Below are 24,874 nucleotides of genomic sequence, written 5' to 3' on the forward strand. Positions count from 1 at the left end.
AAGGAGAACCTAGAGGGTGGATTAAAATCCCCAAGCCCTGTAGCAAAGTTCTAATACACGTTAGCTCAAATTAGCTAACGGCTAAAACCAGCAGAGTCTTCCTCATTACAGCATATATGCAGAAGGACTATATCCAAAAGACAAAACCGATCCATTACAGGATCAATATCAAAGGATTAACTTAGGTCTTGTATAGATTCATTATCTTCACTGCAGGTACCGAGCCATGGTTTAGCAGAGACGTTCTGTCTAAGTTTAGGTGTGGTTGGCATGCCCTGCGTGAGCTCCCCCACATTTCAACTTTTGTATTTGTTGCTACCACAGCCAAAGAACAAAAAACTGTCAAAGAAACATAAATGAACCATATTTGAGCCCACAATGAGTTTAGGTCATTCACGAGCCGCAACAACCATAACCTAAACGAAGGAAAATAAAAATGAATACATCTGCACCAGCCACCAACTTAAACACCCTTCAATCTCTTAGTAATTCCACCTCAAAGGCTATGCAGGGTCCTGCCTGTCTACAGCCATGACATGGTTGCCAAACCACAGCAGTGTTGTTGCTACTCAACATTGTGGTCTTCTTCAAATGTCTGAAAAAAATTCTAAAGAGGATGTAAGCTTCCTAAACGCTGTTATAATAACAGAAATAAGTCCCATCAAACCTGTACCAAGCGATGGACCAGGCACTCTTGGCCTGGCTTCTGCAGGTAGGCTACCATCTGAATGCGGTGCACCAGGTAGATCAAGTAAGCCACCTGCAGAAAAAGTTGCACCATCTGACCTTGAGTCAGGCTCTCATACACTGACTGTAAAGGCTCAAGTTCATTTTAAGCAAGATATTTGCCCTTCTACCCCCTCAATCAAGTGTCTTACCTTGTTAAGCTTGAAAAAGCATACACATCTGACCGCCAACTAGGATATAACACATTTGAATCAAGAAATATTAACTCTGGATGCAAGTTCAAATATGAACAAACTTTTATCACCTCATCATCTGGACCAGACTAAAGTCCTCAGTTAGAACTAGACCTAGATCTCTCTGAGGACAAGAATCAATGTTCTATGAATAATACCTAAAATCGTCTGACCTCTCTTTTCTGGTGAAATAAGACAGGAATAATTCAGTGGATGTTACCTCCTATTAGGATCACCTTCAGGCTCACTCAGGAATTTGTGGTAATATGTTAATACCATAGATGCAATTACCACAGCATTACATTTCCACTTCGACAAATTGAATATGTAAGTAGAATTGCTCAGCACTTTTGTTCATCATGTCACTGGAATTGATTCCAATCTACTCAAACTGACAAATTTAGTAGTTAAGGCTCAATCAGATATAGGCATTCAATTAATCACTTGTACTTCTGCCCACCTTGTAGAAAATGTTTCAGAACTCCCAAATATAGTTAGTGCTCTTGTGGATGAAGTTTAAACAATGCCCACATTACAAAGACCTGAGCCTGCTGAGTATGCAACCACAGTGTGATGTAGACAAAGTATATCTAAAGCCAATGACGAGCCAACTTTACAGTCCACACACCCAGCTTTGAATGATAAAACTGCCATGGTTGAGCAAGACAACACACATAATGCACAGGATAGTCTGGTGTCTGGAAAATCATATGCGGGTGAAATGACAACAGTGACTGTACATGAAGGTGAAATCATCCATGTTATAAACTCCACTAATTCCTCAACTTCCACTAAAACATATGGGCTCACAGAAGGAGCCAGGAAAGGCCTATGAAAGGCACTTAATAAAGCCAATCACTCAGCTAAGATGGCTAAAACAGACAGTCCAAAGAATTGCTATCCAATCTTTAAACTCATCACTCCAATAAACAGAGATGGTGATGGGCAAAGCTTCAACAAACCTTATCTGGTTAATATTACCAGTGGATGAAACAGAAGAAACATCACCAAATCCTAGTGATGGTGCCTTGATCAACCATTCTACATGTACCAGAGAAGAGGCAGGAGCATTGACTGCTGAGAAAGATTTGGTTGTATCACCTTTTGGGCAAAAAGATGTCCAGGCAACAAATGGCACCCACAGTTATTTAGCATAACACAGTAAAAGAGATCATACCAATAACTAATTGTATCTCCACACAAGAAAATGTTTGAACCGTACAATGCCCTAAGGGACAGTGCAGTAAAACTAGGTAATATTCAAGTACCTTCTTCAGCTAGTGAATCCCCCATGTGACTGGTGATCCAAGTTATGAGTTTAAGATCAGACTTCCCCATAATAAAAAAACCATTAGTATAAACCAGGATAAATGCCTTCTAAATCCACTCAGATCCTCATTGTTGCATGATATGAACCAAGAGCTCCTCATGACATCCTTAACTGTGGTAATATGTTAAAATTGCATGCCCCGATCCCAGCACTCTCACACATTGCATGGAACACCCTTGAATCTGTCCAATTTAAAAAGGACTTGACTATCTATCTGAGACAAATCACTTGCACCATGTGGTTAAAAATGCTATTGTAAACAGGTAATTTAAAAGAGTCAATATTTCACCAAAAGGGGAATAGAGATCAGGAAAAGTAACAATGTAAATTATTCCACACTACTGATCCTTAAAATGCCAACGAAGAAATTAGACACTAAGGCACAAGAAATTGATCCATAACGACCTTGGCTCCAATGCATAAAATTACGCCTCCATATCCCAATCATTCTATTGAACATCTACTTGAGTACAAATCAACCCAGTTTGCTACACTCTGGGAAGTCATTAAAATTCTTATTTACCAACTTCCTGACGCCTGCTTAATCATTTTGGGTGACTTATATTCAAACACTACCAAGAGAAAAGAATGTCAAAGCTTAAACAGAGCTATGATTCAGTATTGTTGTAACCATCGGTTTAATTTGGGCTTGATATGGCTGAAAGAGAATTCTTCGAACAACACTAGAGCCAACTTAAAAAAATTCCAAGTGCCTCTCCGTAATTGACCTCTCCATCATTTCTAACGACTTGGCAACCAGTAATCTTGGGTATCATGTCGAAGTACGAGTTGAAAGTTATCACAATCCTCAAGTAGTAACTTAGGCGCTGAATGCCCATCGCCTGCTGAAGCCTGATAATCTCCATCAAATGCCAATATCCTACAATTTGAAAAGACTGATATGGCAGCCATTGAAAGAGCCTGAAATAATGAGTTTTGTTGAAAAACAAATAATATCTGTTGATCATGAATCTCAAAAGGGAATACCTATGATGGAGACTAGGCATTAAATACATTCATCTTTAATAGAAAATTTACCAGCTAGATCTTTACAAAGGGGACTCCCCATTGAACCAATTTATAATAAATGGTGCTTACACAAGCTTCACCAACTAAAGAAGGCTCTACATAGAGCAACAAGAGCAGCCTGCCAGCAAGCATATCAAACCACAAATGCTGAACAAAAGTGCACTTTAAAATTCCTGGGAAGGGAATATAAACAAGTGATTTGGAAAGCAAAAAGGGCACACCATGTGGTGATAGTGGCTTATCTACACTATGCCAGTAAGATCAAAAACATAAAGGTGCTTTGGGGAGCTATCAACAAATAGTGGGGGCTATAGGGCTACCAGTGCTAATATTTCTGAATCAGGTTGTGAAACATTTATCTCTGATCTGTATGGCGAGCACCCTCAATCTATTACAGATGAAGACATACAGTGGGAAATACCAACCCTGGCTGCTCTAAGCGACTCAAACCAACTTTCCTTGTGGATCGGGTATCCTCATACAGAAATGCCCTTATCAACTGAGCAAACAACTGAGATTGATTATCACCTCTTTAAGCAGTATAAAATCAAACGAAGCACCAGGTCTCAACGGTCTCCCCAGTGCTGTTTTTAAAGCCAATCCAGAAGTGTGGGCATCAGTATTGAGTCCATTATATAATGAGATCTAATTGACGTGACCTATCCCGGATTCATGGCAAGTGAGTAGTTTGCAACCTATTTATAAGATTCGCTTTCCAGAAAATCCAGCAAATTACTGGTTAATAACCCTAACCAATGTCGAGACAAAGGTTATCGCATCATGTTTACTCAAGGACCTTGAAGAGTGGGCTGCCATGACCAATATAATCCCAATCTACCAATCGAGTTTCCAAAAAGGCCAGTCAACTTCTACAAATGTTTTGTCTTTCACTTTAATAGCAGAGAACAGTTTATAAAAGGCAAAAATCATTTATCTGCTTTGTTGATTTGAAAGCTGTCTTGACACCGATCCACATACGTTGCTATGGTACAAGCTTGCATAATGAAGTGTGTCGCACAAACTCCTTGATATATTTATCCTTCTATATACCAATACATGGGTCCAGATGAAGATGGGAGATGGCAACAGTGTGACTTGGCGACCTTTGGTGGCCTTAAGCAAAGGTCAGTAGTGGTTTATTTACAGCTCAGCTGCCCAGACCATAGGGACCCCTGACTGTGTAGGTAGCTCTGAGCTATGCGTGCCACATCATGCCCGGAGGCCAGCCAGCAGGCACAGAAAGGCAAGCCAGGTAGTGTTAATTGCAGCTGCCTGCTCTCACTGTAAAAGTAAGTGTGCTTAGCACCCTGGAATCAGGCATAAAATCATTCAGGGGCCAGTGGCATGGGTTTAATGCTGGTTAAGTGTTCCAAGTGTGTTTGCACACACACATTCGACATAGCGCCTCCTAACACTACCGGCGCTAACACGCTAAACAGAAGTGCCACCCTTTAAAAGCATTCGTAGTGCGGAAGTGCGTTGCTTTGGCAGAATGCACTTCACTGATGGAACATTCTGTAATGCTGCCTGCTACAGCTGTTGATTGAAATTCATTCAGACTCTATCAGCCTGACCGGCCTCATCACAGGACATAGGGTCACATAACAACAATTAACTCTGTGTCTTAATTTGCCAACAAGAATTGATGAGACTGAAGTTAGCTTCTTTGGCCACGGGGGCGGTTCAGGGGCGGCCCCTCTATTAGGGCAGAGGAGCACCACTCCCCCTGCCACCAGCTGCAAATAAAATGATGGGTTTCTCACCCATTTTATTATCATTTTAAGTTAATCCCCCTGGACCCGCCCTCAGGACTCTGATGAGTTTTGGGGGCGGGTAGGGGATGATACTGGGGTGAGGGGGAGAGCACTTGTCCCTTCACTGCGCATGAAGTGTTTGGCCGTTTAAGACCAGCCAAACATCTCATGCGCAGTGAAGAGTTCTCCAGCCACAGCTGCATTGCTGGATTTGGAGAAGGCAGGCTCATGCTGCCAGTCTGCCTGGGAGTGCAAAGTTGTAGCACTGAGGCCAATCCTAATGCTGCTTTCCTGAAGCATCATGATTGGCTGCAATGCAGTCTGGGAGCCTCGCCCAGAAGCAGGAAGAGCGGAATGAAGTGGATGGCGGAGGCAGCGGCAATCAGGTAAGTTTATTTATTTATTTTTATTTTGTGCCCCAAGCATTTCCCCCCTCCCCTTCAGCTCCCTCCTCCGGCCCACCACGCCACTTTGACGTGGACGGGCTGCAACTGGGGATGTTATGTTTCGGTGAAACTCCATAGCATGTGCCCCAGTTTAGGAGGGCCGAGAGAATGCACAGAGTTATGGACTGGGGACCGCAACCGGCCCTGGCAAAGTGCTCGGCCGCCCCCTCCCCACTCGGGGAGGGGGGTTGGAGTTACCGCCGAGCTCTTTGCCCGGGCCGGTTTTCGGCCGATTTTGATACAGGGCCGATTTTGCAGCTAAGCTGCAAAAACAGCCCTGTAACAAAAACGGCCCCAGGAGCCTCAAACCGGCCCCCACCCGTGCGGCACACCAGGAGATTGCACGGTGCCCACTATGGCCAGTCCGGCCCTGCTGCAGAGGCAAGCAATAGGTTGTCAAAACATCTGACTGCCTAACTTATTATGCCGTGCTGTAAAACTATTCTGCTGCTCAGGTCTGCGTGATCACTGACATGTTGATAATTTATATCAGGAACACTAGGAAATATAAGATATAATTTAATTTTAGAAGCCTGAGCCTGCAAGTAGTGATGCAGGAGAAAATTAGCCCAGATACAGTTGTGGACACGGAGGTGGCAAACACATTTTAGAAACGCCCAGTGTGTTCGGTACAAGGTGTCTGGTGTTAGAAATCTGAACTTGTATGTTGACTTCAAATCTGTCGTTTCATTTTTCCATTTCGGTAATTTTTATACCTGGACAGTAGGCTCATGCATGCCATGTGCACCAACACGACTCATTTATATTTGTACACACATTTTCTTGTTAAATTTGAAGTTTTGTTTTAAACTGTGTAATGGCCAATCAACATACGCACAGGCAATAATATTTATGGCTTGTCTCTAGAATCATGATAACCGAGCTGGGAAGATGTGAGGGAGAGGCCAGAGGAAGGCGCTCAGAGTTTATCCTTGCTCACATATTCGTCATTTTAGATATTTATAGGTTTCCCTCGTCTACTTTGCTTACATTTTTGCTCGCAAGGAAGTGTCACTCATAGTCGTTGAATGTCACTCATAATTACACTGAAATTATGAAAGTGTCACACCTAAGCAATCTGAAACCTTGGCAGCTATGTTTAAATATGGATAGCACTGCCTTCAGCAGCAGAATGCAGAATATATTTCAATTAAGGAGCAAAAAGAAAATGCGGATGTAATTGAAAAAGAAACGAATCCATTTGGTAGGCAGAGTCAAATACTAGCAATGGATTAGCAAAGCTTAAGCATGCCGTTCAGGTACAAGGAGCAGTGCTCTTTTTCATCCGAGAATAATTAACTAAGCAATTAATAGAGCTGCTCCCGACATCTTGTTTGCCAATGCGGATGCCCTATGCGACACATTGCGTGGTCTTGTCTATCACTGCCACTTCATAGCTAGGTCGAGCTTGTGATGGATGGCCTACTTCTAAGCTAAAGAGTCAGCACCTACACGGCACTGACTTCTTTAGCTGTCAGGACCGGTGCCAATGCCGCTGCCATTCAGCTATGGCAGAAGCTTTAATGACATTTACGAGTTTTGTTTTTCTGCAGTTGTTTGTTATTTTTCTTTTTTGAATCCACCAGGATACTGGTTTGGCGATATGAGACCGAGATGTGGTCATTAGATACAAAATGATAATTTTGACTTTCATGTTCCCGTTTTACCCATGCCAACGCGTTCTCTTCTGGGAGTTCGGATTGCAATTTGCATTTTTTTCATCTCGGTTCTATTCGCTAATGCTGGCTAGCACTGTAAAAGTTATTAAAAAAGTACAATGGATGGGGGATTTTCATATGCTTTTAGAATTGATTTCCATATTTTTTCAACCTTCTGTATTTCATTTTCCCTTCATTGTAAAACATTGTATGTCCCTTTCTAAAGAACACTGTCTGTATTAAATAGTCCATCGCAAAGCGAGGACTGCTGCCGCCATTCTAGGTAACAAATGATGATGTGACTTATATTGCCGCACGGCTACTCCAAAGAGTGTCCCAGCGCATGTGCACAGGTCAGACAAATTCCACCAGTAAGAACAGAATACTGGTGGGATGATGTGGAATGTAAAGCTACATCCCTTGGGGGCCATCATTCAAAATGCTGAATAGATTTATATTTGTTAGTGGCATCACAGACAAAGTCATCAGGGAAAGACTCTCCCCTATATCATGTTTTCCTCTGGAGTTGTACATTTACCACAGTCTGACCACTTATTGCTCCATCTTCTCGCTGAGGGTAACAACGAGCATCTTCCCAAAGAAGAGAAAGAGACAAGTCCATCACTCCCTCCACTGCAACCCATGACAGATGCGACTGGTTCGAAACTATGCAGATAGCACGTCAGGAGGACAAGTTGCTGAGATCTTACACTGAGGACAAGAAGATATGGGACACCCTAATCCATTCATCATTTGCTGTTAAACAACAGCCAACAGTGGATTTAGGAAACAATAACTCTATATACCATTGTTTCAATCACTTCTACTATTGGCCTTTCTAAAACAGTGTTTGATTGACAGAACCTCAACACCATCATGCCAGCAACTCTGCACCAATAACATTTATTTTTAAAGAACTTACCAGCAATGTTCCACACAACACTACTGTACATATTAGAACTAAACAGACAAAACCAGGAGAGACATACTGTGCCCTCAAGTGCACAACAGGGCACCATATATACGTAATAGGATTGTGATACCTATCTAGACGTTTCATACAATTTGCCCCTCAATAGACAAATGACCATCCCTCAAAAGAAAAAAATTAAAAGTTCTTCGTCCCACTCACCCATACATATAAGACATTACAAAGATCTTCAACAAGACCAATCCAACCTAGTTGCATATTAACAACCTACAAAAGACCCTTCTAAACTTTCAAGTCCTTCCTAACCACACTTAACCACAAACTCACAAACTACATATATAAACGAATAAAGTAATGCCCAAAATCACGAGAAAAGGTGCACAGGTGAAGAAGGCACTGTAGTGCAACACTAATGATAGAAACCAAACATTTATGTATTATTTTTGTTTTATTTTGTGTTCAAGCATACAAACAAACCTTGCATTATTACTTGCTAATACAAACATACGTGCAGGAAAAGAGGCAGAAAATAATTATTCACAAGAAGAACATCTTGAGGGACATGTACATTGTTGGAAAAGTAGGTTTAATAACTGAAGCCGTGAACGGAATGGATTAAAATGTAAGTGATAGCATGCCCCCCTACAGTCAAGATGAAATAGATACCTGATGCCATTGAGAATTTGTGACTTGTCACTTTGAAGTATTGTTCAAGCAAGAAATATACTGCAGATACTGATGGGTGATTGACCAAAGATGTTATATGTGCTATACAAAGATTTCAAAAATAGCCTAATCAGGGGACCTCGAAAGACCTACCAAAGACGTTTTTCACTTATTAGTAATTTAATAGCATTGATCAAACTCATTATTTGGAGGAATTTCTTAGGACAATCAATCAATCAATCAGAGCATTTGTAAAGCGCACTACTCACCCGTGAGGGTCTCGAGGCGCTGGGAGAAGGGGGAGGGGTGCTGCTACTGCTCGAATAGCTAGGTCTTGAGTAGCCTCCTGAAGGCTTGTAGGTTCTGGGTCTGTCGTAGGAGGACGGAGAGGGTATTCCAAGTCTTGGCGGCAAGGTGGAAGAACGATCTGCCGCCTGTGGTCATTCTTCGGATGCGGGGGACTTTGGCGAGGGTGAGGTCAACGGAGCGGAGCTGGCGGTTCAGGGTGTAGAAGGTGAGTCGTCTGTTGAGGTATGTCGGTCTGGTGTTGTGGTGTACCTTGTGTGCATGGTTGAGGAGCTTGAAGGTGATCTTCTTGTTGAGTGAAAGCCAGTGCAGGTCCCTCAGGTGCAGTGTGATGTGGCTGCGGCGAGGGCTGTCGAGGATTAAGTGTGCCGAGGTTCTCTGTATGCGCTGTAGTCGTTTCAGGAGTTTGGCCGAGGGTCCTGCGTAGAGGGTGTTACCGTAGTCCAACCTGCTGCTGACGAGGGCCTGGGTGACAGTTCTTCTTTTTTTGGTGGGGATCCACCTGTAGATCCTGCAGAGCATGCAGAGGGTGTTGAAGCAGGAGGACGAGACCGTGTTGACCTGCTTGGTCATGGAGAGCGTTGAGTCATGGATGAACCTTAGGTTGCGTGCGTGGTCGGTGGGTGTTGGCGCTGCTCCCAGTGCTGTCGGCCAACAGGAGTCGTCCCAGGCCAAAGGGGTGGAGACGAGGATGAGGACTTCCGTCTTGTCCAGCTTCAGACAGCTGTTCTTCATCCACTCAGCGATGGCTTTCATTCCTTTGTGGAGGTTGGTTTTGGCAGTGAGGGGGTCCTTGGTGAGGGATCAGCTGGGTGTCGTCAGTGTAGGAGATGATGTTGAGGTCATGCAGTTGGGTGACGTGAGCGAGCGGTGCTATGTAGATGTTGAACAATGTCGGGCTGAGGGATGAGCCATGGGATACATCATAGACGATCTCGGTGGCTTCGGATCTGAAGCGGGGGAGGCGGATTCTCTGGGTTCTGCCGGAGAGGAAGGAGGTGGTCCATTCCAGTGCCTTGTCTCGGATCCCTGCGTTGTGGAGGCGTGTGCATAAGGTGTGGAGGCAGACAGTGTCGAAGGCGGCTGATAGGTCCAGGAGAATGAGGGCCCCGGTTTTGCCGTTATCCAGTAGGGCCCTGATGACATCAGTGGCAGCGATGAGGGCAGTTTCGGTGCTGTGGTTGCTGCGGAACCCAGACTGGGATGGGTCCAGGATGGCGTTCTCCTCAAGGTAGCGGGTCAGTTGTCTGTTGAAGGTCTTCTCAATGACCTTCACTGGGAACGGGAGCTGGGAGATGGGTCTGAGGTTCTTGAGGTCCTTCGGAACAGCTTTGGGTTTTTTGAGTAGGGCGTTGATCTCGGCGTGCCTCCCGCTCTCCGGGAAGGTCACATCTCAAAGGAGATGTTGATGCTCTTGCGGAGATGGGGTGTGATGGTAGCGCTGGCTTTGTTGAAGATGTGGTGTGGGCATGGGGTAACTGGACATAATATCGACTACATAATATCGAATGGATAAAATATCGACGGAAAAATATCGACATTAACAAAATATCGACTATAGGAATATCGTTGAAAAAAATATCGACTGCAAAAATGACCCAAAAATATCGAATACAAAAATATCGACTTAAAAATATCGACTAGACAAAATATCGAAATATAGTGAAAGTAAAAAATATCGAGAAAATGTTAGAAAATATTGATTTTATAAAATAATATATATATAATATATAAATAAATAGTACCAAATGTTTAGGAGCGGGTTGTGGGTTTATAGGGGAATAGGGTGGGAAGTAATTTAATAATAATTAATTAGTTAATATATGTGTGGTAATTGTTTTTATTAGATTTTAATTGGTTATTAATTACTATTAATTAGTTAATTGTTTAATTGATTAATTAGCATATAATTTAATTGATTAATTGATTAATTGATTATTAATAATTAATATTTTTTAAAAAAAAATTTATATGATTTTCATTGATACATTGGTTATTAATTAAGAATAATTAGTTATTTATTAGATTAAGAATTAGTATATTATTTACATTTATTAATTGCTAACACATTAATTATAATTAGTTAATGATGTAATTAATATATTGCATATCATTTAAATAAATTAATTGGTAATTAATTTATAATAATGACTTTATTACATTAATTATATACATTTAAATGTAATGTGTTAATTAATGTTGATGTTAATTAATTAATTGGAATTAAACAATATTAATTAATCTAAATTATTATTATAGCTAATGTGATAATATATTTTATAATAGTTTTTTGAAAAATATTTGTTTTTTGTATATATTTATGTTTAATGTTGTGTTCATTATTATTTATAGTGTTCTGGCTTAGTTTCATAGTTTTTGTTATAGGTTAATTGTTTAGGGTTCAGGGTAATTTTGGTAGTCGTGAGTGAAGGTGTATTTAGTGGGATTTGGGAAGTTTTGAAGTTTGTGGGTAAATGGGTATTTTTGAGGTTGAGGGTCAGTTTTCTGTACTTGTGTAAAGGGCTATTTGTAGAGTTCAGGGTCAGTTTTAAGTTTGTAGGTAAAGGGGTATTTGTAGGGGTCAGGGTCAGTTTTCAGTTTGTGGGTAAAGGAGTTTTTTGGAAGTTCAGGGTTAGTTTTCAGGTTGTGGGTGTAGGGGTATTTGTAGGGTTCAGGGTCAGTTTTCAGTTTGTTGGGAAAGGAGTATTTGTAGGGTTCAGGGTCAGTTTGTAGTTTGTGGGTAAAAGGGTATTTGTAGGGTTCAGGGTCAGTTTTCAGTTGGTTGGGAAAGGAGTATTTGTAGGGTTCAGGGTCAGTTTTCAGTTTGTGGGTGTAGGGGTATTTGTAGGGTTCAGGGTCAGTTTTCAGTTTGTTGGGAAAGGAGTATTTGTAGGGTTCAGGGTCAGTTTTCAGTTTGTTGGGAAAGGAGTATTTGTAGGGTTCAGGGTCAGTTTGTAGTTTGTGGGTAAAGGGGTATTTGTAGGGTTCAGAGTCAGTTTTAAGTTTGTTGGGAAAGGAGTATTTGTAAGGTTCAGGGTCAGTTTTCAGTTTGTTGGGAAAGGAGTATTTGTAGGGTTCAGGGTCAGTTTTCAGTTTGTGGGTAAAGGGGTATTTGTAGGGTTCAGGGTCAGTTTTCAGTTTGTTGGGAAAGGAGTATTTGTAGGGTTCAGGGTCAGTTTTCAGTTTGTGGGTAAAGGGGTATTTGTAGGGTTCAGGGTCAGTTTTGAGTTTGTTGGGAAAGGAGTATTTGTAGGGTTCAGGGTCAGTTTTCAGTTTGTGGGTGTAGGGGTATTTGTAAGGTTCAGGGTCAGTTTTCAGTTTGTTGGGAAAGGAGTATTTGTAGGGTTCAGGGTCAGTTTTCAGTTTGTGGGTAAAGGGGTATTTGTAGGGTTCAGGGTCAGTTTTGAGTTTGTTGGGAAAGGAGTATTTGTAGGGTTCAGGGTCAGTTTTCAGTTTGTGGGTGTAGGGGTATTTGTAGGGTTCAGGGTCAGTTTTCAGTTTGTTGGGAAAGGAGTATTTGTAGGGTTCATGGTCAGTTTTCAGTTTGTGGTTGTAGGGGTATTTGTAGGGTTCAGGGTCAGTTTTCAGTTTGTGGGTAAAGGGGTATTTGTAGAGTTCAGGGTCAGTTTTCAGTTTGTGGGTGTAGGGGTATTTGTAGGGTTCAGGGTCAGTTTTCAGTTTGTTGGGAAAGGAGTATTTGTAGGGTTCATGGTCAGTTTTCAGTTTGTGGTTGTAGGGGTATTTGTAGGGTTCAGGGTCAGTTTTCAGTTTGTGGGTAAAGGGGTATTTGTAGAGTTCAGGGTCAGTTTTCAGTTTGTTGGGAAAGGAGTATTTGTAGGGTTCAGGGTCAGTTTTCAGTTTGTTGGGAAAGGAGTATTTGTAGGGTTCAGGGTCAGTTTTTGGTTTGTGGGTAAAGGGGTATTTGTAGGGTTCAGGGTCAGTTTTCAGTTTGTGGGTAAAGGAGTATTTGTAGGGTTCTGGGTCAGTTTTTAGTTTGTGGGTAAAGGGGTATTTGTAGGGTTCAGGGTCAGTTTTCAGTTTGTTGATAAAGGGGTATTTGTACTGTTCTGGGTCAGTTTTGGCCTTTAGGGTCAAGGGGTCTTTTTAGTGTTTTGGGACAATTTTGGGTATTTTAGAGTGCTGATGTATAGTTTAACTTAACAGTGATACATTAAATTTATTACACGAAAATAGATATTATTATAACTTTACATTAGTATACTTTATTTACATAAAAACAATTTATGTATTAGCATGTTTCCAGACAGTAGCTAGAGTGGAGTTGGAATTCTAATTATTAATTGGTTGGTGTCCAGCAAAATCAGTAATATTACCAACACTGGAGTTGGATTAATAAAAATACATTGGTTAGTCTCCACCACATTTTATGGTATTACCTTGAGTGTAGTAGGAATAGTAAAATATTTTTTGCTAGTGTCCTGCAGCTTCTATGATTTTAGATTGACTGGAGTAGTAACAATACATATAAAATTGGTCAGTGTGCAGCACATTTGTATAAATTAGTTCATTACTGTATTTTAATAATAAATAATTATGCAACATAGATGTTTTCAAATTAGTTTATTAAACAATTTTTAATTTTTTTATTGTGTACTACAATAAAATCAAAAACAAATATAACATCACATTTTTTTTTACTTTTATTATTCACACAATAACATATTTATATACATGTGGTAAATGTAAACAATAATTTGGATTACTAGATTCTTTCTGTAAATTTTACATATTCCCATCAGTCATTTACAATTTAAAGTATTTATATAGAAATAAATTAAACAATGATTTGTTATATATTTCTTACATTAATATTTAATAATGTTAATATTAAATATTAATATAATAAAATATATCATACATATTTCTTTTTAACAAGTAACATGACTATTATTACATTTCTTAGGATAAATTGAAAAAGCAAAATACATTTTCTTGGTGTATATTTTACACAATGTTGTTTTTACATAAAACATATAAATTGCTTTGGTTATAAAGTTTATAATTGTATAGGGAAACAATATGTTTAATTATAATATCTGGTATTTATCAAATATTAGTAAAGCAATTATATAATTTTGTTATAATTAGAAATAATTATATAATATTTTTTTAATAATTAATAAAAATAATAATTATTTTAATAATTATTATTATTATTAATTAATAAACATAAACATTCATTGATTATTAACAAAAATATATATATTCACAGATAAAATAGAGACTTTTTTCAGGGCATTCTTTATGTACTAAATGGTTCTACTTGTTATATTAATAATAATAAATAAGTTATATTATTTATCATTATTAATTATTCCCATAAACATTTATAATGTTTTATAAAAATTATACACAAAATTATTCATATAAATATACAGAATAACTAAATATTTACATCTTTTATTCAAAGTTTTACATAATTATTTTATATTATTAATATATAATACATATTATATATTAATTTATATTAAATATAGTATTTTTTGTTAATAAAGGAAAATTGTCATGAGTATAGTGTATTCATTTGTTACATTATAAATGTGTATGTATTATATATTTTTTATTTCACATTGTTTATTCTATTATCCTTTTACACAAATGGGTTAAGGGGACTACTTTTTTACCGCGTAAGGTTATTGCGCTCCATTCAGGACTGGAGAAGCTCGCGGTTGGGAGTTGCTTCGCGTGGAGAGAGGTAAGGTTATTTTTTATTACAAATTATAAGTAAGTGGTCATGTTTGAGGGTGTAATCAAAGTCTGTAGTGTTTTTTGGTGTATGTATTATTAGTTTAAGTAGCGTTTGGGTGAAAAGTCTGCGTTATAGATGTGTCGTGCTTTTTTTCCTTCAAGTGTAATTTTAAGTGTTCGGAAATGTCTTCTTACATAGTTAATGTTAATTGTTAGTATATTTACTAATGTGAAGGGGGTATTTGTGGGTGGCTTTCGTTATGTATGTTATTTTACAGGTTTCGGTTCCTCGCATGAAAACTACATGGAAGGAAGCGTGTTTTTTAACGGAGAAACAAATGTTTAAGTTATTATGCTTATATTTTGACTTTTATCTCCTATTTTTCGGGTTTGCCTGGAGCGGTTTTTTCACTTTTAAAATCTTTTTCGGGTTTTTTGGAGGGTTTCGAATCGGATTGATACTTTGATATGCGTGACCGTTTTTTTAAAATTGTGTGTATATAACTTTAAATCCTAACGTGTACACATTACTGTTTTCGGGATTTCCTGGAGCGTTTTTTTACGTTTTATAATTTATTTTCGGGTTTTTGAGGGTTTCCCATATTGGAATAGTAAGATATTGGATTGGATTGTATGGATTGATTTTTCCTTGATTGCGTCTCTCAATTCCAAAAATTGTAAGTATTTATTTTACAATTTTGATTGGGTGGGAAATGTCTATTTCTAATATTATGTGTATGTTATAAAAAATTATAAACATTGCATATTTGTTACGAATTTTTTAACATATTTTTAAAAATTTTGTCAAACAAATATGTTTTATTTATAATTCTTTATATATGTTTATGACATGTTATTTTTATTAGTATTGTAAGAAGACATTCGTATATTTACTTGACATTTTTATAGAAGACTTTTTGCTATTATTGCCAGGTATTCTAAACCTCTAGTTGTAGGATATAATGTGACTTGACTTTGAAGCAGTCGGAACATTTGTTGGGTTTGTTTAGTGAGTTTGGGCCCTATTTGTGACACTGATTGTTCCATTCTTAGTTCCTGATAGCTTTGTTCTTTTTTCAAAGCTTCAAGAAGGTTGTGGAATGTGGGTTTGCCTTTCTTTGTAGTTGCTTGGAAAGCATTATGCCACCCTTCAACACTGTTGTTTGTTTTCGCCTCCTGGTTTAAAGTACTGAGATAGACATTCCACCAAGGGATTTGGAATTTGGGCTGGCGTCGATGTCCTGATCTGTGCAACCTTCCCACCCAAGTGTCTTCAAAATAGTCTAGCAATGGTGTTAGCTTATCCTCATTCCTCTTATAATATGCGCTGTCAATTAATAAATTGTAATGTTCTGCAACATCTGTAACAGGGACGTAGGCCAGGGCTATTAACTTTTTAACTTGATAGGCAAAGGTGCTATCTGTAGAGTATAGTACACTTAAAGTAGATTTTTGGAGATGCCTCCATATACTCTGATTAAAATGATAATAGCAACCCTGGATTGCTGTGTGGGGAAATGTTCTCAAAATGCTATTTATCATAGCTAATTCGAAATCAATAATGATTTTTTCGGGAAAATAATTATTGATTTCCGTTTTGAGAACATTTAAAATTTCGGTGTATGTTGTTTGCTGTTTGTTGGGTAGCAAACAGTAAATGAAAGGTATGTTAGAATGATGGTATAAACCGTGGATGGAATACAGTTGGTAAAAAGGTTTTGGGCAGGGTTTAAATGTTCCGTCCATCATCCATTGGGGACACTGTTGGATTTTTCGTAAATTACTTGCAGTTGCAAACATAATTATTCTGTTTGTACTGCTTTCATTATCAAAAAGAATAAATTTTTCTTTATTGTGTGTGACGGACATTTCGGGTGAAATAATAATTTCTTCAAAACAAGTTGGGTTGGGTTGGGTTGTGCTAGTGAGTCGTTTGGTGCGTGCAATTGTGCGTTTCAGGGAATCAATAGAGGGTAGTTGACCTGAAGCATGGTGAGGTATTTTTACCAGTTCTTCTTTAAGTATTTGGGTGGTGGGTTTGTCACTTTGTGTGCTAGCACTTTTAATACTTTCTAAGGCGTCTCTAATTTCAATTTCGGTGACATTTGGGGGATGATTATGTTCTCTAGTAAATAGCACATTAGTTTCCTTGGTAGTGGCCCTCCCATAACATTTGTTGGAGTAATATTGTGTACACTTCCAAAAAACCTTTCTACCACTTTGTCTCTCCTGATTATACACATAACCCATGTAGCATAATAGCAATTTATTTTTCTGAGACATGACAAATTCTGCACCTTCAGTCATTTTGATTTACTTGTTCTAGGAAAGAGTAGAAAGAAACAAAATCAGTACACATTTTTTTACTTATGTGGTGCTAACATCATTAGTGATGCATTTATACTTACAGTTAATCAAAGTAGTAGTCACAGAAGCAGAAATGTCTTTTGAATGATGTTCTTGTATGTATGTCTTTATTTGCTGTTGGTATGAAAATATAGAAAAACAACGTTAATGTTTATATATAACAAATGTATTTCCTACTCAAAAGCAGTTGTCATTTTTGTCTACTAGTGCATTTGATGTAAACATTATATATACTTACTTGTTTAAATAGTAGAATAGTAGTAATTGCTGGAGTTCATCAATTTAGTACAGGTATGATCTGTAGAGTAGATAGAAGAAATAAAAGCAAAATATTATAATTTTAATACTGAACCGTTTGGAAATGTAACAGATTTAAACGTATACTAACTTCTAAATATGTCGTTTTCTTTGTTGTAGGTAGAATAGCTGTATGATGTATTCAGAATATCTGTAGAGGAAATATAAAATAGATAAGATGTTGTTAAGAACATAGACTGTGTTATTTTAGGCAGTTTTAGAGAAATGATAAATATACTTACATTTTTTAAAAGGCGATTCTTCTATATTGGTATATTTTGTGTACGATGTTTTCATATGATATGTAGAATAGATGTATGATGTTTTCTGAATATCTGTAGAGGCAATTTAAAATAAATAACATGGTGTTAAGAATATAGTTAGCGTTTTTTGTGCCAACATTTTAGCAAATAACAATTATACTTACATTTTTCTGAAGGGTATTTTTGTGTTTTGTTATAGTTGATTTTGGATTTTTCAAATGATCTATAGGGAAGATGTAAAAAGCAAGATATGTTGTTTAAAAATGTGCATTAATGAAATTGTCCGTTTTATAACAAACACATCTATACTTACATGTGTAATTAGGTTAATTTTATCGTTTTTGCTGTAGAAATAGCACCATTTCTGTATATCTGTAAATATAATGTCAATTAAAAATAAATACTCTTGTAAATTAGTGTTTAAACAAAGCAGTTGGTGTGTAACAGAGAATTATTATATACTTACTATCTGATTTTGCACATGAAGAAATATGACCATGTAATAGGAATTGTGTTGGAGCAGTTTCTATCAGAAAAGTAGGAAGACATGAAAATAAAATAAGTCTAAGAGTTAGGATATGTAAGGAAAATAGTGCACTTCTAATGTAGTTTTCTACTAAAATGCTGTGTTACTTACTTTATTAATTAGCTAGTAAGCTGGATCTTTAAAGATGTTTATTCTGCAGCAAAATCTTCAAAGTGTTGGCATCTACTTTCCAGATAGGTAGCAGCAACAAATGGTAGAATGCATGTAGCCCTTTTATAGTATATGTGTTATGTGTGCTTTGATTTGATTGGTTTTAGGATGTAAGGAAGCATAGTATAGGCTAGTTTAAATTTTTTTAAGTTAATTGGAGTGTTTGTTGATGTGAGAATGGTGGTATGTGGTTGTTCCCGCATTAAAGCAGGTTCGTGTTTAAATGAAATATATTTATATGTGAAAATAAGTAATGAAAATGTTAGTTAAATGCAAATAATAATAGAAAATGATAAAATGCATGTAATAGAATGTATAGTAAATGTGGATTAATAGTAATTTTATGTAAGAAACAGGTATTATATGTGAAATTTTTTTTTTACTGAGAAATGACTTTTATTGATGATAAAGATGGTATTTTAGAAAGAAAAGTGTGCAAACATGAACTCGATATTATTTTTTTAACGATATTGTGGTAGTCTATATTTTTGTAGTCGATATTTTTGTAGTGTTAGGGCTAATTTCATGTGCAACGATATAATTGTAGTCGATATTTTTTTAAGCGATATTTATGTATTCGATATAGTTAGTACTCGATATTTTTTACTCGATATTTTTGTAGTTTGTGTAATAAGTATAGTAAGTCGATATTTTTGTTGTCGATAATTTGTCAACGATATTTTGGTAAGTCGATAATGTGTCCGTCGATAATATTTCAGTGATCCGTGGGCATGGGTCTGAAGGAGAGCCGGAGTGGATGGTGTTCATGATTTTGATGGTTTCCTCGTCGTTTATGTTAGTCCAGGTGAGAAGGGGATCGGTGTGGATGGTGGGCGCGAAGTGGGAGGTCTCGTGGGCATTTAGGTACAGGTACCTGAAAAGAAGAATATGAGTTTCAAAGCAAGTTTACTAAAAAGAAAAAAATGAAATAATTACCCCATGTTTGGTTAGGCTAGTGAACTCTTCATAGTGAGCAAGGGTCTGGAAGAGGCCCCTTTTCTGAATGAGCATGAGATGAAGTTGTGATATGCGCTGGATTACTTAATTTTATTTAGTTCTGCTTTTGTGGCTTTTATGAAGCTTCCGTCATCTCATTTGGTCTAGTAGGCTGATGTCAAACCAAATTCCATTGCCATGTTTATTTTGCTGGACCCTATTGTCAAGAGCTATGTGAAAATAATAGCTCAAGCAAAGGAAAGTGCTACAGCATGTCAGAGACTTAGTGTTATTATCATATTATTGTGGTTACCTTCACCTCTGTCTTCAGATGGAAGTCAGATTTCTTAATAACGTTTCCAGTGCAAAATTCCTGCCACTCACATGTAGAACCTATTTGTATTTGTATTTGTAAAGCACAACGTTTATCCAGAGGATATCACAGTGCTATGCTAGGACTTTTGGTGTGTAGCTGAGTGGTTCATGAGTGGCCAATGTTATTTTCCAGAAAACAGATGGGTCTTCAGTTTTTTCGTGAAGACAAGAAAGTTCTCTGTGAGGCGGAGTTCTTGTGGTAGGTCATTCCAGTGATTAGCTGCCAGGTATGAGAAGCTGCGACCCCCTGATCTTGTTTTCCTAATGCGTTTTGTTCTAGCTAAAGCTAGGGGCCGCAATCTTAGGCAGCTTGTGGGTACATAGAATTCGACTTTCTTCTGTAGGATGCGAGCCCCCAACCTACCACTCGTAAACATCTGGAATTGGTGTTTTCTGGACATTGATTTCAGTAAATCAGGTAAGTGTCTTCTGGGAAATCTCTGTGAGTCCTCATACATTGCTAGCAGGTGATAGGTATGCCTCCTATAGCTCCTGAAAATAGTACCAGTGAAACACTGTTTCAGTTCAGATCTGATATCTGTCAAAGTGGTTTACATTAGCCTAAGCATGGCCCTACCTTGGAGGCAATTTTAGCAAACTATAACAAAATAATTTTCCTGTCTCGGCTATTAAGTCTTTGATTAGTTACAACATCAACAAAGTGCTGGCTAGCTGCTGCTTGACATTTACCCATGTCAGCACTGCTGACGTTCACATCAAGAGCAGCCTCTGCCTTTTTTGACCAAGCATACTAGACAGTGCTTGTGCTGTCTGCTGTTGGACATATCGAGGCTTACCAAGAACAGACAGGGGCTTGGAGTCCACCCATTGCTTATCAGTGGTATCAGCAGAACTTGGATGGAGGGCGGCGGACCTTGGATGGAGGGGGGAGCTCTGACCTATTTCTTTTGGACTTATCTCTGGCATTTGATACAGTTAATCATGAGCTGTTGATAGATCATTTAGCTTCCATTGGGATCAGGGATAATGCGCTCTCCCTGTTGGGTTTCTTTCTGTCCGAGCGATCTTGATTGGTAGTGTTGGGTGACTATGTTTCACCCTCCCTTCCCTACCCTGTGGAATTCCTCAGGGATCTTCCCTGAGCCCAACGCTTTTCAATCTCCCTGGCAGAATTGATAAAAAGCTATGGCTTTGCACTAGTATCACATGCAGACGACACTAAGATAATTGTCTCGGTGAGCTGTTCATCCAGTTCCGCAGCCACCAGATTTCATGACTGTATGAGTCATATAGTTAACTGGATGACAGACAATTGTCTGAAGTTAAACTCCTCCAAGACTGAGGTTATTTTATTTGGAAACAACCCCTCTATCTGGACAGATAGTTGGTGGACTGTCCAACTTGGTCCTTCACCCACATCTGTGTCTAAAGCTTACAAACCTGGGAGTCATTTTTTATACTAAACTAATATTTGAAGCACAAACAAACTTTATCAATTCTGCCTGTTTCTTTATCCTCAAAATCTGGAGAAAAGCACTTCCCCCAATCCCTATAGAGCTCATTAAAACTGTGGTATCCATACTTGTTTCATCTAGACTGGATTGCTGCAATGCTCTCTTTACCAGTGCCTCAAAACATAGTATCCAAAATCTGCAGATTGCTCAAAACTGCAGCAGCAAGAGCACTCCTAGGAATTTCTAAATTTGATTCTGCTTCCAAAGCCCTATCTCATCTGCACTGGTTCCCTGTAGCAAAATGGATCCTGGTTAAGTCGCTCTGCATTGCTTTAAAATCTTTGAACAATCTGGGGCCAATGCAGTTGGCAAACTATCTTAAGCCATATATCCCAGCAAGGTCGCTTAGGTCAGCTGAGCTTGGACATCTTGATGTCTTTAAAGTAAGTAGGGCAAGGTGGGGTGGCAGGAGTTTCACTACGACAACAGCCAAACAGCGGAACTCTCTGCCAACCACGCGTAAAGAAGAGACTACTGCTAACATTTTGAAAGTGCCTAAAATATGGCTTTTCAAGGCATAAATTGTATTCCCAGATCCGTATGTTCTCCGGGCAGCGCCTAGACACCTTAGGGTATTTTACGGGCTTTATAAATTCATCATCATCATCATCATCATCATCATTATCATCAGTGGTTGGCTTTCCCATCACTCTCATTTGCCTGCTTCTTTTCACAGTTTATCAATTTTGTGTTTCTCCCTTTCCAAGGAACATAGCCTTTTTACCATCTCTGTTGATTGCCTGGCATTTATGCTTCCACTGATAGAGTTTCAAGCCCTACTTTTTAACTTTTTACCTAAGCACCCCACAAGAGTGCATGGGCCTCCTTTATGAGGAAGTCATGCAGTGCAGCAAGTCATCTTGCTGCATTGTGCTGAACTGTGTGACAGGGAAAGGGCAAGAATAGACCGTATCTACAGGCCATACAGAACATTACTGTCGTTTCCCTTAAGCTAGTGACTTTTTGGCATCCTAGTGCAATAGCAGGCACCATTGCACCATGGTGCAAGGGTGCCCGCGTTGCATGCCGGATTGTTTTTGAGCATGAAGGGACACCATCCTACACAAAAACAATCCTGGGAGGCATATTCCTCTTTCCATGTGTGCTGCAGAATGCAGCACTCATAGAAAGAGGAAGAAAGTTAGAGATATCTCTCCATGGCATGCCTCACCTGGAAAGGTGTAAATTTTTGGCGCCTCCCCAGGTTTTCAAGTTCTTGTAAATCGGGGGATGTATCAACATCTATGGGAGTTGTGTGGGAACACCCATGCTTTGCCCGTGGAATGCCTGCCTAGGGCAGGGTAACACAATGCAACTATTTGTGCTGCGTTGTGTTACTCCAGAACTTTGAAGCCACTCAGAGCTACGCAAAGGGGTTTAGCATGGCTTCAAAAACTTTGACTTAGCGGTTTGTATCACATATGTACTATGTTGAATGATGAAAAGGTGATACAAGCCTCTCCTAAATGAGGCCCCATGTTTATTCCAGTTGTCTCCCTAATATACTTCTCTCCCCTTCCACTCTGTATCGCTCTCTGTCACACAAGTGCTTCTCCCTGCCCCTCCATGTTGTTCTCGCTCTTATATCCATACCTATTGATTACTTGCTGTTGTGCTTCTTCCCTGTCAACTTCTCATTGCTTTGTTGCCCATTGCTTCTCCCACCCCACCCACCCTGCTTGTTGTTTACCACACCCACACCCTCGTTCTGTAGCCTGTTGCTTCAACTGCCCACCCTTCTATGTTGCTTTTGTCTCCGTGCTCCTGTGTTGCTTTCCCAATCCATCAATCCTTCTCTGACCCCTTGCTTCTCCTCAGAATCCCAAAGTTGCTACCCCCACCTGAGCCCTCCATATTCGTGCCCTACGTCTTGGCCACAATCCCCACTGATTCTTCAAAAATGCTTTCACACATTTTACCTTTTTTATTGGATGATCCAACTCAGATCAGCAAAAAAAAAAAGCCAACTGGGTCAATTTGCGCACATCTACAAAATGACGAGGCCTGCAACTTCTTCCTCCTTTTTTCTTAATTAGTCATGCTGCACAGCAGGAGGGGCGATTATATCATGGGTAAAAACAATTTACAAAGTGAGTAGGTCTCAAAGGCGAGACCTACAGACTTTGCCAATGCTTGTTTTTTTATATTTTGGACACTGACACAGTGAATATGCCATGTTGAAATGAATTGTCCCACATCTTACAAGATGACCTAGCTCGCAGTTTGAAGAATGTTGTGAACACCTTTGTCCTCTGACAAAATCTCGTAAGACAAAATAGATTCCTGTAACCTTGAACACAGTGACACACCGACACAAAAAGGATTTTGATAACCTCTCAAATCTGTGATAAGGAAAGCCCGCCACACGCTTGTTTCTGCTCTTTTTCCGATTCCGTTAAGTATCAAGTACAGGGAAGGTGAAATAGGCACCTGGTTTTGCATCAGTATTTCCTTAATTACATTCTACAGCTCTGAACTAATATCAAATTGGACATTAGATATGTCTTGAAGTGCTGACCCATGAAATCGAGTTCTCTTTTGTTGCTATCGGATATGAGGCGAACATTCACATAAACATATCAATTCTTGGTACCGTGCAGCACTCCCCCAAGACAGCATGTAACCTGATAATGCAAGAGGCAGGTGACAGTGACAGCAAAGACAGTCATGCCATGAAAAAATAAATTTACATGTATTGAAGGATGCAACATAGAGCAAGAGGGGAGTTATGAGTTTGTTAAATTGTAACACCTTCTGATATTCTGAACACCTCTCTGACAGTGACTAGAGCATGATATGGCTCGAATGGCAAAAGATCCCATTATATCAGAGCAAAACCCTTCACTCAATTAAGGGCTCAATTTTCAATCTTTTATTGTGGACATAAACTTTACCTATGTGTGCAAAAAAGCAATTTGCAAGCCTCAAATCGGATTTTCTGATTCACAGAATCAGTACCTGGATGCAATTATGCCAGCAGATGAATACCTTACAGTGGAAATGAAGCACTACAGAAAAGTACCAATAATATTAGTTTTAGGGCAAGAGGACATGGGTCCCCCCCAGGTAAAGTGTGATGATGGTCATTAGCAAGGCAGTGAACGTCAAAAAGGTTGCAACTTTGTGGGTTTTCACAATACTTCCTAATGGTTTTCACACTCGGTTCACACCTTACATTTCTGCTAGCAAATGCTGGTGTAAGCACCTTGATTATGTGTCAAGGACAGTCAAATAGAATCCATCTTAAATTCGACTGCCAGAAACCAGTATCAACTGATTCATAATTAGGTGCATATATGGAAAACTATGATTTGCATTTATTTCAATGCATGAATCTCCTGACTTGTCGAAAGAAATCTTTAATTAGTAGATACGAATCTCAGCATAGATTTTTGCAAATGAGGCCTACCCATGGTTACTAAGATTTGAGGATAGACATTTCGAGTTCGTCCTCTGGGTCTGCCACCTTAATTGCGGCCCCTTTTATGGAACTACTCCAGAGTCAAATAAAAATCATTATAAATATGTAGACTGGCTGTACAGAAGGGTAGCTCTCAGGTTAATGAAGATGTGCAATAAAGTCCTCATCCAGTAAATGCAGTGTTTCTTTTCTGCAGGCCTACACCATATGTAACACTTTTCATTTGTTAATAAACCGATATTCCTTTTTTGTAGTGTGCCACATATTTAGTGGTGAGATTCTAAAACATGGAGT

The 24,874-nt window shown here is 38.9% G+C and overlaps 1 protein-coding gene across 1 annotated transcript in view; it reads right to left on the reverse strand.

Annotated features, from left to right (window-relative positions):
* Positions 1-24,874, reverse strand: part of GRID2 (glutamate ionotropic receptor delta type subunit 2) — a 2,545,914-nt gene that overhangs the window by 1,637,182 nt on the left and 883,858 nt on the right. The gene's annotated exons all lie outside the window — the stretch shown is intronic.

Source organism: Lissotriton helveticus, chromosome 2_1, assembly GCF_964261635.1.
Source record: "Lissotriton helveticus chromosome 2_1, aLisHel1.1, whole genome shotgun sequence".
NCBI lineage: Eukaryota > Metazoa > Chordata > Amphibia > Caudata > Salamandridae > Lissotriton > Lissotriton helveticus.